The 15,876-nt window shown below is 32.4% G+C and overlaps 1 protein-coding gene and 1 long non-coding RNA gene across 2 annotated transcripts in view; both read right to left on the bottom strand.

The window, feature by feature from the left end:
- Positions 1–15,876, bottom strand: part of ZNF804A (zinc finger protein 804A) — a 288,577-nt gene that overhangs the window by 252,611 nt on the left and 20,090 nt on the right. The gene's annotated exons all lie outside the window — the stretch shown is intronic.
- Positions 2,881–14,114, bottom strand: LOC121030795 (uncharacterized). Its single transcript, XR_005790416.1, has 3 exons — positions 14,103–14,114; positions 10,209–10,217; positions 2,881–3,007 (listed from the first exon to the last, which is right to left on the bottom strand). It is a non-coding gene; the product is annotated as an uncharacterized LOC121030795 (long non-coding RNA).

Below are 15,876 nucleotides of genomic sequence, written 5' to 3'. Positions count from 1 at the left end.
TACAATATAGAAATACAGGGTTATTAGTCTGCCGACCACACAGATTAAGTGTTGGTTCCCACAAGGTTAAGGTTCTTCTATTGTAACTGAACTTTGGTGTAATTGAACATTCTTTAAAATATACAAAATTAGGGGTATCTGGGTGGCTCAGTCAGTTGAGGGTCGGACTTGATTTCAGCTCAGATCAAGATCCCAGGGTTGTAGGATTGAGCCCCACATTGGGCTCAGTGCTCAGTATGGAGCCAGCTTGGGATTCTATCACTCTCTCTCTCTTCCTCTCTCTCTCTCTCTCTCCTTCTGCCCCTCTCACCCCGCTCACTTTCTCTCTCTCTAAAATAAAATTTAAAAATATACAAAATTAATCAGAAATTAAGGAATAACCAAAGAGTAATTAAAATGACTCTTGAAATTATTGCTACATGGTACTGAGCTACATAATTCTATAAGCAGTTTACACTTTTGATCTATTAACTGACTTCGTGAAGAATTTGAAATTTGGGAAATACCAGTTTTATAACTTCAATACATTTTTTTCCTCAGTCCATTTCACTATCACAGTGATGATCATCCATGTTATTTTTTTTCTGTAACCATCAGAATTCATACAGCTCAATGTCAGATATACTAAGGAAGCTGAAAAGGAATAATAGTCTTAACTAACTGCATTTAAATATCTTAATTTTGCAAATTTTACAAAAAATTATGAGTGTTATGTGCATACATGGTCAGGATCCATTCAGATGGGGATAGGGTTGGAACTCCAAAGTTTAGCTTCAGAGTAAAACTAACTCCAACTCTACCCCTCATATTCAACATTCATATTGTTCTTAGTTTATTTTATTTTACTTATTTTATTTTTACAAAAAAAACCTGTAAAAAATGGACATTCCATTTCTAGGTGAATGTTCTACTGAAGCAAAAGACTGATTTATCTGCCCCTGATTACAGAAGAATTAAGAGAGGTAGCAGGATAGAAGCAGGGGGTGAATTTGATGTAGGGTACAAACTCACTGTTGGGAATAGCAATGCAGGAGTTTTCCTAATGGTCAAGTAGATACCAAGAAAGGAAACGAGATTTGGGCCATTTTTCTGAAGCTTTACTCAAGAGGGGTGCCTATAGGAAAATTGATCTACCAGAAGGAAGATATTTGGGAAGGTCTCCTGGTAAGCAAAACTGAGGATGGGTAGAAAAGATTAAGCTTTGGGATGCCTGGGTGGCTCAGTTGGTTGAGGTATGACTCGATTTTGGCTCACGTCATGATCTCATGGTTTCATGGGTTAGAGTTCTGAGTAGTGCGGAGCCTGACTGCACAGAGTCTGTTTGGGATTGTCTCAGTCCCTCCCCCACTTGCATTCTCTCTCTCTCAGTCTGTCTCTCAAAACAAATATATAAACTTTTTAAATAAAAGAGAAGTTTAAACTTCATTTGAATAGTCTACATCAGAGAATCATGCAATAAAACAGCCAACGATTATCTTTCTAAAAATTTAGTCCCAATACTCAATGTATCTGCTACATGAAGGCATCCATAAGTGTGAACAGGAGACTGAAAAGATTCTATATTGACTAAAAGGCTACAACTCTGGCCAAATAAAGTGGTACTTAATTGTCTTCCTTTCCTTTACCTTTTCTTATTCCAATTAAATGGATTCACTGAGGGTAAGAAAGAGGTTTTAAGGTAGTTTGGAAATTTCATTTGAATATTAGATTGACAATTAAAACCAAATGATACTTAGTGTAATAACTAAAGCTTACCAAATGTAGTAGAATCTGCCAAAGTGGTCATTAAAGTTAAGTAAAGGATATTTTAGCAGAATATAGTTAAACTCATTTATTGGAAGTATAATTTCCAATTATATTGGAAAAACTAGGTCGTATTTATACCTTGTTGGAAATGCCTACTCAAAATATGTTAGAAATACTGAATTACTGAAGTAAAGTGTATAAACATTTAAAAATTGTTGATAGATACTTCCTTATTTACTTGCAAAAATGCTGTATCATTATTTCTACTAACCGCTTGTAAAAGTATCCAATTTCCAACATCAGTGTCGGTACTAGATGTTCTGTCAAGTCTGGTATTCTGTTTTTATTTAATAAAGTTTCTAAGGCAACTAGGTAGCTGCTGAATCTTTAATTTTATTTGATTTTATAGGCCTACTTCTATGTCAGTTCTTTATATACTTTGCCCCTTTTCATAGAAATCTATTTGCTTGATCCAAATAACTTCATATTCACATTCTCCAAAATGCAAGTGGACTGCCTCAGTGAATCATAAAGTCAAATTCTTACTAGGTTAATACGGTATCTACCTTTATTTCAGTACAGGAAAATGGGTTTGGGTTTTTTTGGGGGGGTACATTATGTTTCATAAATCAAAATTATATACTTTTGGAAGGAAAAAATAAATCTGTAGATTAAAACTCAAATTATCAATTTAACAACTTGATTATTGTTTTCCAAATTCCATTTAATTCATCAGGAAAATGTGGATAAATCTCTGCCTTCAACCCTGGTATTAACTATGTACCAAGTGGAAGTTAAGTGCTGCCTGTATATATTTTATTCGATTAGTGCCCGTGTTATTCTGATTGTTAAATATATTGAAAAAGCTTCCAGAGTTAGCTTTAAATGTCTCACTAAAAAAATGTAGAATTGGGGAGCCTGGGTGGGTGGCTCAGTCTGTTGGGCATCTGATTCTTGATTTCAGCTCAGGTCATGATCTCATGGTCCATGAGTTCGAGCCCCAAATCCCAAGTCAGGGTCTGCACTGACAGCGCAGAGCCCGCATGGAATTTTGTCTCCCTTTCTGTCTTCCTCTCTCCCTCTTGCACACTCTCTCTCTTAAAATAAATAAAAAAGTTAAAAAATGCGGAATCAATTATAGTTAAAGATGTTATACCAGGGGCCTAGGATAATATGTTAATGAAGCAGACAAAACATGGTACACCTTAACACATTTACAGTTTTGAAATCTAGTGCAATAATGGGTAACTCCAAATATATGCTTGTTTTCCAGTATTGTTTTGTTTTTGCTGCAGGATAAGGAGAGTGAAATGAGGTGTAGATTCCTATCTATGCTTTGCTTAGGTAAAGGTTAAAATTTGTTTTTACTGCCTAAAGACACACTAAATTCAAAGAAACCCAGAAATGTATGCAGATTACAGGTTGGTTTGGGATGCCTGAATGGTTGCTAATATTTCATAAAGTATTATAATACCATATATTATACTATCCAGCACTATTTAAAAATTATCTGAAGTTATGCCAAATTTAAATATGCTTTAATTCAACAGTGATATAGTTGTTAGAATGTTTCCACAGACTAAAAATATGTTTCTTTTTTTTTAAGTTTATCTATTTACTTTGAGAGAGAGGGCACACAAGCAGGCAGGGGAGAGGCAGAGAGAGAGAGGGAGAGAGAATCCCAACCAGGCTCCGTGCTGTCAGAGAACAGCCTGACGTGGGGTTCGATCTCATAAACTGTGGGATCACGACCTGAACAAAAGTCAAGAGTTGGGTGCTTAGCTGACTGAGCCACCCAGGCACCCCCAAAAATATATTTCTTAACTTTGAATCACATATTTATTAAATCTAATCTGTACAAAATACCAAATAATACTTCTTTTTCATGTTTTCATCCATTTTAATAATCAAACATTTTTAAAATTTATATTTTCAATGGCTTATTTTATTCATGTATTACATATTTAAGAATGTATTTATACTTCTCCCAGAGATCTTGGTAATTTTAAAAAGTTTATTTTTCATACTTCCCAACTTTAAAGTACTTTATTTTAATACAATAGCCTCACTCCAGTTCCCTGGATCTCCAGGCATTTAGCAGCCTAATACATTGGAAGTAGATTTTCAGAATGATGAATGGATCATTAGTTGCATAGCTTCCATTATAAGTGATAGATGAGCAAACTAACCTTGGGTTTTTATATCTTTAGAATTTTCTTTTAATATTTCTTTTGTGTAGAATTGCATTTAAAAGCAATTCTTTCATAAATGAAAGAATTTTGGCTCTCTTTTTCTTTTTAATTTGGAACCACAAAACACACAAAGCACTGTATTATACCTCCTTATATTTCTATATGATATTCCCTTGAGATAGTAAAAGGTTAGAGGAAAAGGTCTGGCATCAAGAGTTTCTTGTAAATAACCAGGGCAGGTGTTTAACTTAGATTTCTTGCCCTTATTAAAATGGAGAATGGAGGAGTCTTCACTCTATGACTTCATAGCTAATGACCTTGCACAGGTCACTGCCTGTTTCTGGACTTCAGATTTCAAATTTCTGAACAGAAGTAAATAAATTAGCTTTAGGATCTTGTCTAGGTGTAGATTATAAATGTAGGAGAAGTAGAAAATCCCTTAGGAATGGAACATACTAGTCCTGATCAGTCACTTAAATTTTAGCTTGAGTATATTGGAACCTACTGCAGTGCAGAAAACCTGATGGTTAAAAGTTAGAATGAAAACACCAATTCCATAATATTCAATGCAATTGTTATCAATAAACAGATTAGAGATTAATGTGCTGAATTTATTATTTTTAACATTGAAGTTTGGATAATATAACATTTTATAGTCATTATGATTAACATAGATAGGTTTTCCATTTCAATGGTATATAAAGTTGAAATTGTAATTCAAAGTATTTGTGTATATATATATATTTAATTTTTTTGTTTATTTATTTTGAGAGAGAGAGACAGAGCATGAGTGGGGGAGGGGCAGAGAGAGAAGGAGACACAGAATCTGAAGCAGGCTCCAGGCCTGGAGCTGTCAGCACAGAGCATGAAGCACAGCTATAACTCACAAATGGCGAGATCATAACCTGAGCTGAAGTCGGATGATTAACCTACTGAGCCACCCAGGGGCCCCATATTAGTTGTATATTTTTATGCAACTGTTTTCTATTTGACCATCTAACAACTCTCAGTATATTGATTTATTCCTTTTGGTCATCAATCTAATTTATTGTGAAATTTACATATATAGATTTGAAAAATGCAGGAAAATCTCCCTAGAACTTTAATTTTGGAAATTTTATTTTATAAATTGGCCTAAAGACCCTATTCTAGAAATGATAACTGGTCCATATGTCAAGCTATGCTACATAATCATTACATGAATTTGTAAGCTAACCAATTTGGAGCAGATATTTAAAGTTCTATATGTCAAATGGACATTTTTTTAAAAAATAGTAAATCTTGATTAAGTTTCTCTTGAGTTAGACATAATTTATATCAAGGTTATCTTGATTATAAGAATAGAATCATAATATATGATGTATACTTTAAAAGCATACACAACCTCACAATGCCAACATAAATATTTTCATTTTTTTGTTTCTTCCTATAAATTTATATGGAAATATATTTTACATTTTAAAGGTTGCCTCCTCTCCATAACACTGTATTATTAATATTATTAAATTGTTGACGTTTCTACATATTCTTTATATACATGACTTTAATAGATAAATTAATATTTTATATTTGATGTAGTAAGAGTCACCTAATGATACCCCTGACATACAGATGTTTTTTTCAGGTATGGTCATATAGTTAATGCACATAAATTAATTCACCTATGTTTATGCATGTAAGTTTAATACTTTTAATTGTTCTGAAAATCTCTTGCAAGTGAGATTCTCAGGTTAACAAATTATAAATTGTTAATTTGAATGAACTGATATGTATTGGAAGTCAAAGATTTAAAAATAATTCGCTTTTAATTTTTCCCATAGACATATGGTTCAATAAGAAAAATATTTAATGAAAATTATATAATTTAGCATGTTACTAATTGTTTTGACTTTTTCATTTATTTTATTTTTATAATCTAGTTGGAAATCTATTTTTTGGACAATTTTATTCTGTTGACTACTACCTATTGTGGGTGGCTTTAGTAACATGTTTTTAAATTTTGTAAGAACCTCGTTTCCATAGTAATCATGAAATCAAAGTTACTATAGTAAAATGAATAAAATATAGGACCAGTTTTCAAAAGTCAGTGCTTAAATCGTTTCTCCAAATTCACACATTCCTCTGGTTTTAGATGGTAGAATTTGTTATAAGATAATTTATTTTATAAAAATATATATATTTAGAGATTAATGTTAATTACTGACTGAGGACACAAAAACTTTGGATAAAATGTTTTAAAAAAATAATTTTAAATTCATTGATGAATTACCATAAACATAAAGACCTGGGAAATCTCAAAAAAAAAAAAAAAAAAAAACCTGAAAACCAGAGACCAGGGAAATAAGAAGTACCAATCCCAGCATTCTCACTGAGTGTTTCTACAAAATCTAAGATCTTGAGCCACAGCTTTGACACAATGTACAGATGCAGAAGACAGACACTGTAACAAGATGCACCCAAGATATGGAAACTAACAAGAAATTCCCATAAGAGCTGGAACTTATCCCCTAAAACAAACAAATAAGGGAGGACAAGACATACAACATTCTTTACCCAATCCTTCTCAAACTGTGTCCTCTAAAGATGTTGACAACCTAGAATATTATCAGTATCTGTTTTGACATTGCATCAAGGGGAAAAGAAAAACTACATGTACCATTTGAAACTTTAATCCTCCAAATCTGCCAAAATTCACTTTACAGGGCATGTTCCAAAATTAAGTTATTTGAAAGAACATAATTTAGGTAGGCAGAAGAAACACCGTCATATGATCTCTCAACCCAGGACATAAAGAAGCCTATAAACAAAGTTCAAAAGAAAATTAGTACCTCACTATGATACTGAACCCTTCAACAAAGAAAAACAACTTCACACACACGCATGCGCATGCACGCAGACATGCACATACACACAAAGGCACCCTACACAAAAACTAATATAAACAACAGCAGAAATAGACATACAAAGATTTCAGCTATGTAATCATCAGAAGGAAATTTAATAAAACAAATACAATATTTTTCCTGAAGAAATAGAAGAAAATTTTGAAAAAAACGAAATTTAATTTTGCATCTTTAAATTATGGCTAGACTTTTTTGAATTGATAAGTGAAGTAGTAGATTATATAAAACTGATGAAAGAATCAGTGAACTGGAAGAATGCCCCCCCCAAATATTTATATTCCTGCCCAGAATTGTATAGAGGGATTACATTACATGGAGGAAATAGTGAGAATTCTTGACATGCATTTAAACAGAGCTCTGGACAGTAGTAACAGTAAGAAGTATCACAAGGCAGCATTCAAAGAGATGATAGCTGAGTACCTATCATTTGAAAGATCTTAATCAAATTTGAGACTCCATTCATTGTCTATATATAAAGGTATGGCAGTAGTTCAGAACCTATGTTGAATAAATATTAAATGAACCAGTTCTCTTTTCTCTGTTTTAATTCCCTCTAAACACTTCTAGGAAGTTGAAGTTCAGTACAACTTCAGAACAAAGTTGGTTCAATGAATTAAGAATCCCAAGACTGACAATTTTCAAGACTTGGGGTTTGACCTAGCTGAGACATTAACTTGAACAGCTTCCTATAACAAATCCATTCCTAATCTTTCTGAGTCACCTGTGCAATTTAAAGCATGCTTAATAATCAGGACAAATTTTGAAATCACAATACTTTAAATTATTTAAATAGCCTATCTTCCCCTTCCTTATATATGCATGATTTATATGGTATATTTGCTTATATATTCAATAATATCCAACAAATGTCAAGGTCATAGTAATAATTAAACTGGGTGGGTGTGGATATGTTGTAGATGCAATTCATTTAAAGGCAAGATTTCCAAATAATAATACAATTTGATTAGTAAAAGATGGAACACAGACATGAAAGTTTTCAGTATAAATGCAAAATTTTTAAGTTGCAAAATGTTTCTCTATGATAAAACGGTTTTTCAAAAGCAAATTAATTTGAAAGATATATATAATTTAAATGAAATATGAATTATATTCATTCTAGATATCAATAAGTCAACATATTTATTCTTTCCGGAAAAGGAACAAATATGAAATTTTGATATGCTGATTAAATTAAATTGCATTATGATTCACTTTCAGTTACTAATGAGAGTAGTCAAGATATATCATCTTAATGATCAGAGTTGACAATAAAATGGTAAACAGAGCATAATTAATGAATTTCCTATTTAGCCTTCTCTGCTATTGGCATTATACCACACTAGATTGCTAGTATTAAGAACCATCTTAAAACATGCATTTTGTTTAACTGTGTGTTTATAATTGTAGCTGGAGCTCAATTAGACATTTGAGAAATTTAATGTAGAGACTCACTTGAGGTACGATAACTTTATTAATAAAGACATATTCACTTTATTGTTAATGGGTTTTAATTTTCTTTTTCTGATGTTACATAATGCACATATATGAATGTCTTTGAATGTCCTGTTTTTCTGCTGATTTTCATCTTAATTTTTACAATACTAAACAGTTCATTTGTATAAATAACCATTTTGAAGAAGAGGAAAATGACTACTAATAATATTATAATTTCATTCCATCAAAGTATTTTTAAAGTATACCAGTTTAATTCTACATTGTATATTTTTTTTAAAACACGACCTTTGGTAATTAGATACAGAGGAGCAGGGCTCTGTTCTCATCTTCAGTCATAAAGACATCACTTATGGATTTGCGACCATTACAAATTTGCAACCATTATAAAAACTGTCAAGAGAACAAACAGCATGAGTATATAAACAATCACGTCCTACTATTGAGCACATATTCTGAACTTTGTAGGTATTCTATTTCTATGTAATTTTGATGCTGAAGTAATTATTTATGCTAAAGTGTATACATATCTTTATGGCTAAGGAAAATGTGTTTTCCAACCTCTTTAAATCTAGCATGAAATGTAGATGTTTAACTTCTATCAGGTAGTAAGTATCCAGTACATCTTTAAAAATTCTAGAAACACAAATTCTCTCCTTTTTTACACAGTTTTTAATAGTTTAAAACAGAAGAATAGGGTGTAGAAATTTATTAGATGAACAGGTTTTACTCCTTCCACAAGTCTGCAAATCCACCACTGAAGATAAAACTGTAAAATACAACTTAATCACAACAACCAAGGCTAGATTATAAGGAAAAAGAATGGAAAATTATACTGCCCTCTAAGTATTACATATGAAGAAATCCTCATTGTTAGACTGTCTGTTGGTGTTTAGCTCCATGAAAATCCAATTTTAAAAACTGTCTTTAAATTTTTCTAATAAATTAATCTCTAGAAATAATATTAATGGTAAGTTTTAAGAATACTGTTCAAAATAAATTGATGAAATAGTATATTACTAGTTAATAACATGGGGATAAAATAATGTAATACAAATTCATTTATTCCACTCAACACTATACTATAAAAGCTAAAATAGCTTGAAACAAGATTTACAAAAATTGGTCCACCTTAAAATTGTAGCTTTTGTTTTTTTTAATTTTTAATTTTATTTATTATTTGTAAAGATTTTATCTTATTTTATAAAATATGTATTTATTTTGAGAGAGAGAGAGCATGCTAAAGCAGAGCTGGGACAGAGAGAGGGAGAGAGAGAATCCAAAGCAGGCTCTGTGTTGTCAGCACAAAGCCTGATATAAAGCTGTGAGATTTGACCTGAGCCAAAATCAAGAGTAGGATGCTTAATCAACTGAGCCACCCAAGTGACCTAAATTTTAAGTAATCTCTAGACCCAATGTGGGAGTCAAATTCACAACCCCGAGATCAAGAGTTCGGTACACTTTACTGAATGAGCCAGCTAGGTGCCCCAAAACTGTACCTTTTAATCTAGCTATTTAACTATCTTTCCATTCATCTGCACCTTCTCTTTTTCATTATATAACAACTTATTTATGTTGTTTTAATATTTATGTAATAAAAATAGTAAGTCATTTCTCCAGATTATTTTGATAATACAGATCCAGATGATGACTGTTCTTTATCTGAATATAAAATATCACATTGTACAGTAATTTTAAAGTTTCAAGTTGACTATAATTTTCCAATAAATTTTAACACATAGGATTTTTTTTTGTGTGGAAAATAAGAAGATAGGAAAGCAATAAGTCTTTAACAGTTTTTTATAATCTAGTAACCAACATTTTTATAAAATGTAAATTTTAAAATTATATTCCTCTCATTGATGTTCAGTAAAGAGAAAAAAAACCCCACTTATTATTATGTCTGCCCTTCCACCCCTATCAGCTTGATCCTTAACACTGCCATTTGGATGCTCTTGAATTAAAAACCTAGACACCTAAAAAAATTGAATGTTCTGATAATATCATGAGTGTTTTTTGATATAATCGAAGTACACTACTTGTTTTAATAATTAGAAGCAATAGAACATTCCCAACACAAATGGAACCATCACTTATTGCTATAAGCAATATAATACTGAAACCCAATACACAGACGCAGATTACATGCCATCCACTCACCTCTATTCCCAAAGTCATAGATTTTTCAAACTTTGTAATATAGCATTACTTATCATTAAGTCAGCTGCTATGCTGCCTAGTTATACATGTCAATACTATACAGAAATCAATTCCAAATGATGATGACTAGCTTTTCATAAAGAATGTTACATGACTAAAACAAATAGAAAATAGGTGTCTAGAAGTTCAGGAAGAAAAAAGTAGAGTGGTCCTTCATAGAAGGAAAGAAATCTACTATAGTATTCTAGGTGTTAGAACACTACATAGGGAGTTCCATAATTTAATTACAACCTGGAAACCTGCATCATGAATAATTTAAAAATTTATGAAAGTGTGTATCTTCTTCAGATTGTAAGTAGTCCAAGTTGGCACATGAAGGCAGTCTTTTATATTCATTGCTGATGGTCTGAGAAAATATGATACAGACTTACTACCTTCCTCATATACAGACATGCATTTATATTTTAATGGGAATACTGGAATTTAGATAGCTAAGATTATATCTGCACCAAAGTGAGATAAGAAACTTTTACAGAAGGCTAGAAGCATTGTATTTACACCCAGAATTTAGAATTATAGTAGTTTGAGGATTACTTTTTATTGTGGTAAAATAAACACAATAGAAAATTCACCAATTTAATCACTCTGAAACATACATAGGCATTAAGTGCATTAACATTGTTGTGCAACAGTTCTTAGAGTATTTTTAATCAACATCACATGAAAGAACAACTGAACAAAATAGGACCCAAAACTGCTTTAATCTACTGATAATTGCAAATGGATCAATGGACCAACATTATTTTAACTACTGTTGTCAATCAATTATGGGGAATCCTAACATGCTTGTAAGACTCTTGGAACAGTCAGCTACATCTAAGAATCCTTAGCCCATTTGACTGACTGTCCAAATAAACACATTGATTTCTTTATACTGTTCCATAAATGCCTCTTGATTATTCTTTCCATTTAAACTCAGATTCTTTACTCAAATTTTGGGGCCCAGTGGAACATTATAATCTGAGTAATGATTTTTATTTCACCTATCTACCAGACAATATCTTTCATAATATTGCTATTGATTTTTGGCACATATTACATGAGGGATGTGTTGTATGTGTTTCTTCTTTTTTTTTTTTTTTCCTTCAAGACTGTGGACAGTGTAATGACAATGATACTTTTAAATGTAATAGACTTCCATGGGTGTTAAATGATGGGTTTAGATGTTATCTTTAAAAAATGTGTATTATTGTAATATTTAGGAGATATCATTTATGAAAACTTAGCATGGTTTTCATAACCATTAATCTGATCCTAAGACATACTCAAAATCAATAAATTATTTCTTGGAACAAGTAACATAAAAAATATGAAAATTATGATGTGTCCTTGATTGAAATCTAATGCATTTAATAGAATGGCACAAAATACTTGGTAAATCTGGAATAATTTTTGGATATTTTCCAAATCTTGTTAACTATTCTTCTGAATATGACTTTATCCAAAGCAAGAGGTACGGTATATAATTAGAGAATATTTCTCTGTTTGCTTTATGTTTGACAGTTTGGTTTTTTTTTCATGTAGGTATTAAAATACACATTTGATTTTCATTTCATGTCAGGTTTTTATTTAAAAAAATTTACTTGTAGTATCTCATAACTCACCAGTATTTCATACTCTTAATATTTTATGCAAATATTCATTTACTTTTGAATTTTGAGGGTGAACTATTACATAGTCACTATTATACAGATTTCAATTAAGAAACAGTTAACAATGTTCAAATATTTTTAGTCATCTACCATGACTAGAACAAGAATTGTACACTACAAAGTAATCATTGTTCATATACCCATTACTCACTTTTCTAACACATAATAAGAATGACTTATTTGCCTGCTTAATAGCATATGGCTTTTAGTTTGTATAGTGCTGCTGTTGATAGAGGGAACAGATTGTTCCAATTCCTGGTTTGTCAATGCAGTATCACATATTTGTCATGTGGACAACCTTCCTTCAAATGCTATTTTCTAGTTTGTTTTACAGGCAATAATTGAATGCCATTCCATTTACTAAAGATTTTCTTTCAAATCTGTTTCCCAGTTCTACACCTTTTTCCTTTTAGTTTTCTTTTATTCTTATTCATGTAAATTAGTCTCTAGAGAATAATTTAGAGTGATTCACTCTTAGTTGATGGTAAAATACACACACACACACACACACACACACCTTCTACAAATAAATTACCTCTTTCATATCCAGTGTTTTTTGTACTGTTCAGGTACACTTAGTAGTACAGACCTGAAAAGCATCTCCCAGAGAACATTTGTTTTTGAGTATCATTGATAATCTGTCCAGATGTAGTGAAAAGGAATGTCTATGGATAGATATCAAGCTTTCTCCTTTAGAATTTAAGATAAAAAGAGGGTGCCTGGATGGCTCAGTTGATTGAGTCCCTAGCTCTTGATTTCAGCTCAGGTCCTGATCCCAAGGTTGTGAGATCGAACCCTGTGTTGGCCTCCACTCTGAGCGTGGAGACTGCTTAAGATTCTCTTTCTCTCTCCCTCTGTCCCTCTAACTCCCACCTGGCGGTCTCTCTCTCTCTCTCCAAAATAATAATAATGATAGAAGATAAAAAGGAATGAAAAAATAATGAATTTAAAAATTAACTAAAAACAGTGTCAACGTAAAACTCCCAAGTTTTAAGAATTGTCTTTTCCACTGAGAATTTATAATGATGATGGAACTTATTTCATTAAAAACATAAAAGTCTAGCTTTTGTGTCCAGAGATTGTTTAATATAGTGCACATTATGAGTTCTTTCTAAATCCCAGCTCTGCTCCTCAGGTAGAAATAGGAAAGCACAAGAAACTGGAATGAGGCCAGGATGACCAATGACTATTAAAATATATATCCTAACCAAGACCTTATTTGTGACCTCTAAATCCACATGTTTAACTACATGCCTGAAATATTTGTGAAAAGCACTTAATGTTCAACATGTTCAAAACACACTTAACAATATTTACTATCGCTACCTCTTTGCCAGTGAGTGATACTCATACAGTGCTACAGGGAGAGTGATTCAGGCGCATTCTTGGCACATATTTTGACTTCCTTCCCCAAATACTACTTATCATGCATCCTGTTGATTCTGTTTAGTGAATGTATATTAAATCTGAACACATATCTCAAAATACATTGTTTTAGTCCAAACCATTTCTAGCTTACCCTGCTACAATTGACCCTTAGCTGGTGTATCTGCATTCATTGTTATAGTCTCCCCATCTCATATTTCCCAAGAGTGGGAGTGATATTTTCAAGATACAATCAGGTCATTTTTTTTTCAGTAAACCTCCAAAGGAAACTTAAATATTGAAATTTCTGGACCTATGCACACTCCCATCACCACCAATTTCTTACCAACTCTAAAATCTCTAGCCATCTTGGCTTTCCTTCAGTTTCTCAGAAATGCTAAGCTTCCTGTCTTCAAAAGCCACATGTCCATTCCATTTTCTCTGCTGAACCCCACCTTCTTCCACCTTTGCCTGCTTATGATTTATACAGCCATCCCTACATTCCACACTCGATCTGTTCCCCATTGTACATGCTCTCATTCTGGTTGTACCTTTCCTTCATGATACTTAACGTAGTTTGCAATGAACCTATTATGGGTTGAACTGTATTCTCCAAGAAGATGTGTTGAAGCTCTAATCCTCAGTATTTCAGAATGACCTTACTTGGGAAAAGGGTCTTTGCAGATGTAACTAGTTAAGATAAATTCAATCGGAATAAGGTGGGCTTTTAATCCAGTAATGGTCTGTGTCTTTACAAGACAAGAAGCAGAAACCCACACATGTGAAGATATAGAGACACTCAGGCACAGAAAGTAAAATAGGATGTAAAGATGAAGGCAGAGATTGGAGTAATGCTGTCACAAGCCAAGGAAAGCCTGAGGCTACCAGGAGCTAGAAGAGGCAAGAGAGGATTCTCCCCTACAGGTTCAGGTTGGGCATGGCCCTGCCAACACGTTGATTTCTGACTTCTAGCATCAAACTGTGAGAAGATAAATTTCTGTTATTTCAAACTACCCAATTTGTGGTTCTGTGTTATGGCCGCCCTGCAAACCTAACATAATATGTTTAGTGATTAACACCTACCTCACCTGCTAAACCGTAAGTTTTATGAAGGCAGGAGACTTGTGTGCTTTTTGCTCACTATTACATTTCTAGCACCTACCCCACAATATCTGCTTACACAATAGTGTCTAATAGATATTTTTAAAGTTCATTTATTTATTTTTGAGAGAGAGAGAGGGAGGGAGAGAAAAGGAGAGGGGCAGAGAGAGAGAGAATCCCAAGAAAACTACTTGCTGCTGTCAGTGAGACCAACGCAGAGATCATGACCTGAGTTTAACCAAGAGTCAGACACTTAACCAAATGAGCCATCCAGAATCCCCTACCCATTTTTGAATAAATGAACATACCATACAAGTTAACTCATAGGAAGCACTTCTTTGTATTTGGTTTTGATACAAAATAAATAAAACTATCGGTGCTTTCTGAAAGTAACTCAATTAGAAAATTTATGCATTATTAAAATTGACATAAAAATGAAAATAATAGTTTGATGCACCCCAAAGTATATATGATATGAATCAGTTTCAATTAAAAAAATGGAACTCTATTGAAAAAGGTAAGCAGGTTTTTCATTCAGCATTTTATATATAATTTAAAATATTATATTAATATTCAGTATAAAACTGAGGTTCCTATTGGTGCAGAGTATTTATCTTAATAGGCTCCATTTTTCCATGTCAAGCTGTAGTGCTCTCAGTACATTGCAAGGATTGACTCAATCTTTGATGACTATTCAAACAGAAATTTAAAATAATACAATCAGAAAACTATAAATCAATGCTGTGTGGAAAGACATACCTTACAGCAAAAGAAAGATTGACATGTCTCATGACACAATGTAAAGATGTAAATAATGAAAAATGGATTAAAACTGTTAATACTATAGTTATTTCCAGATCTGCCATTATCATTGCACTCTATCAATGAACCTGACGTGTAAGAGACAGGCTAGCATAGTGGATATGAACTCTAGCTCTGGAGACAAATTACCTGAATTTGAATGACACTTGTAAGTTAGATACAATCAGGTTACTTTCCAAATAGGGTTGCTGCGAAGAAAAAATGTTAATTCAAACAAAATTCTTGGAAATGTGTCTAAAACACACTATGTTCATATTGATGCTTAACTGCAAAACTATAGGGGACTTCACATATGTAATGTTTCAAAATGTTCCAGCCAAAAAAAAATGTAAATCAATATTTAAAAATTATATTGTCTTTGGCTATAAAATTTTTCATTTCATTTGATTCTTTTCCCTTATACTAATTCAGGCACTGAATTTG

This window comes from Herpailurus yagouaroundi, unplaced genomic scaffold (genome assembly GCF_014898765.1).
Source record: "Herpailurus yagouaroundi ecotype Mexico unplaced genomic scaffold, PumYag 140, whole genome shotgun sequence".
In the NCBI taxonomy this organism is placed as follows: Eukaryota; Metazoa; Chordata; class Mammalia; order Carnivora; family Felidae; genus Herpailurus; species Herpailurus yagouaroundi.
This window is presented reverse-complemented; position numbering and strand designations above follow the sequence as displayed.